This window comes from Hordeum vulgare, chromosome 4H (assembly GCF_904849725.1).
Source record: "Hordeum vulgare subsp. vulgare chromosome 4H, MorexV3_pseudomolecules_assembly, whole genome shotgun sequence".
NCBI classification, from domain to species: Eukaryota; Viridiplantae; Streptophyta; class Magnoliopsida; order Poales; family Poaceae; genus Hordeum; species Hordeum vulgare.
This window is the reverse complement of record NC_058521.1, coordinates 280104172-280106986: the sequence shown is the minus strand read 5'-3', so window position 1 is coordinate 280106986 and position 2815 is coordinate 280104172.

Below are 2815 nucleotides of genomic sequence, written 5' to 3'. Positions count from 1 at the left end.
TTGACAACTCGGGTACGAGAACTGGTTGGCGGAACCATCTCGTTAACAACAAACCTTGTAGTAACATTTTGCTTTCAACCCCTCTTGTTGTTGGATAAAACTGGCTTTATGCAAAACTTAGCTCCAGCGACCAAATATGCATGTAGAGATAGTTCATTATTACTTTACCCCTCTCTTTGATGACTTGCCGGCATATTCAATATGCTGACCTACACGGCTGAACGTCTTATGTTGTAGATATTTTTCTTCGACGAGTAAGAGTACGATTCAGGGTGACGGTCTACACTCAACTTGTCATTGGTGTTTATTGGGACTACACTCCCTTGACTGCTTCCGCTGAAATAATTAAGGTATAGATCAGTTTTACGCTATTTACATGTGATTGCACTTTGATATATACATTGATGTACTGTGTGTGCCAGCATACTGATCCAGGGATGGCACAGATACACAGAGGCTTGACTCGTTTTGAGTCGGGTCGCTACAGAGATGGTATCAGAGCACATGTTGACTGTAGGACGTGACCCTAGAATCTGGAAACTTCTTAGGATAGGATCTCTCAAAAATCTTATTTTCGAGAACACCTTTCACTTCTCATCTCTTATGCTTTCATCAAATGTTCTCTCTCACATCAAATAGTTAGACAATGCCTTTTCCCCTTTGACCACGTGAAGGATCAACCGACTCCCACTTCAAAGTAAAGAGGATTTCATCATGCAGTTGAAGCTACACCAATTGAAGACTCTCAAGACCCGAAGAACTCGAAGACCCTGAAACGTTCCAATGTTTATTAGAAGTCCAAACCCCAATTATATACCCACGTTAGTTACGATGATTTGTGAGCCGTCATTGGTGTGTGTTTTCCGACGGCCACAAATAAAACCTATTCTCAAAAATATTGTTTGTATTGTGTGTATCTCCCTCCCTCTCTTACCCGTCTCATCCCCAAAACCTCAACCCTACCAGATGGAGTATGAAGCTGGACTTGTAGTCTCTGGACCAATGACCCAACTGGAAGCTGAAATATGGATTCAGAACATGGAGAACCACTTCGGGAGTAACTTGATCTCAAGGAAGTATGAAGTGGAACACGCTCTCCAGTACTTTACCCAAAGTGCTTCTATGTGGTGGAAAATGCACCATGCCATACAAGGATTTAGTGGAGCAGAAACTTGGGACGAATTCAAGAAGACTCTGTTAAGATCCCGTCTCATTTGAAAGTGCTATGATAATCCGAAGGAGAAGACTTGTGCATGCAAGATCTGTGGAGAAATAGGACACACCCAGGAAGAACACACGGATGGATGCACTCATTGTGAAGAAAATCACCCAGCTGAGGAGTGCCCAAGTAGTCAGGTGACTTGTTTCCTTCGTGAAGTAACCACCCACTACCTAGCTCAGTGTCACATTTACCCCAAGGTGCAACAAGTTGTCAAGCAGCAGAAAGATGCAGTGAAGGAAACCCTCACGAATAAGATTCCAGAAGAACCGATGATGAACGAAAATATTGAAGACCCTGATGGACAAGGTCTGACCAGATTTTTCTCCAATGCATGCTACTAATGTGGAGAAGAAGGACATTATTCACAGGATTGCACGAAGAGAAGCCAAGAGTATCTGGGAAACTTCTCGACGGAAGAAGTGGAGTTTGATCCACTTGAAATAGAAGAACTGGCCAAAATGAAGGAGTCCAGAAAGAAGAAAAAATACCCTCGGAAGAGTCAAACCTCTGCAGACATAGACCTGAGTCATGTCAGATGTTACAAGTGTATGAAATTTGGCCACCACAAATACATGTGCTCAGGAAGGAAGCCGGAAAACCCAAGGAGCAAAAGCAAACACTAAGACGCCTCGAGACATGTCAGAACTCATTTGCTTTCGTTGCAAGGAAGCAGGACATTTTGCTAGCGATTGTCCACAAAGGAAGAAAGCTAAGAAGGAGTAGTTAAGTTTTGACCGCGGCAATTAGTGTAATATGAAGAACTCTTGTTTTTCATGAGATCATGGAGTGAATTTTTTTGTAACAGAAGTCCCTGAGATTGTAATAACATCATGAATAAATGGAATTTATTGTCTCATGATTGCATATGTTGAAACTGTATGCGTTGTTTCTCATCGAACAAAGATCTCTGAACATTATGATGATATGAGAAATATGGTCTATGCAGACATGAGTATAATTCATTTTACGTGTGGTAGTAATCGGTAAACCCACAGGATCCACTGAGTAGGAGTGTACGATGATTACCAAGGAGACACATACATTCCTGTGAGTACCTATTTACTGACACCTTCAGATGACAACTCTCTACGAGTCATTCCTCAAGGGCCCGAAACGATCATGACCCTGACCAGTGAGCATGATTACCCGAAAATCTTGAAGGACATGATGAAGCACATTCACCTTGAAGGAGATGCAGTCTACAAAGGCTACCCATTCATGGAAAAATGGAGTAGAACTTTGGTATGTGGAAGTACACCTCCACCATGTGAAAGGAGTTTGTCCAAAGACTATGGGGCAATACTTCTTCATTTCACGTGTACCACGAGCAACCTTCTTTGATGCTGTTCGTCAAGCTGCCATGGAAGCCATACGTCAGATCGGAGAAATACTTGAAGCAAGACTCCGTCATACCCAGGAATACCTGAGTGAAGTACATGCGGAAATGATGGAGATGAAGCTCATGACCACCATGATGAAGCAAAAGATGGATGATTTCAAGGAGCACCTCGGAAAGTTCGAGTGGAACTAAAGTACCTCCAAGAGAGACAGATGAATAAAGTTGGCAGAAATGCTCGACCATACCAAATCATG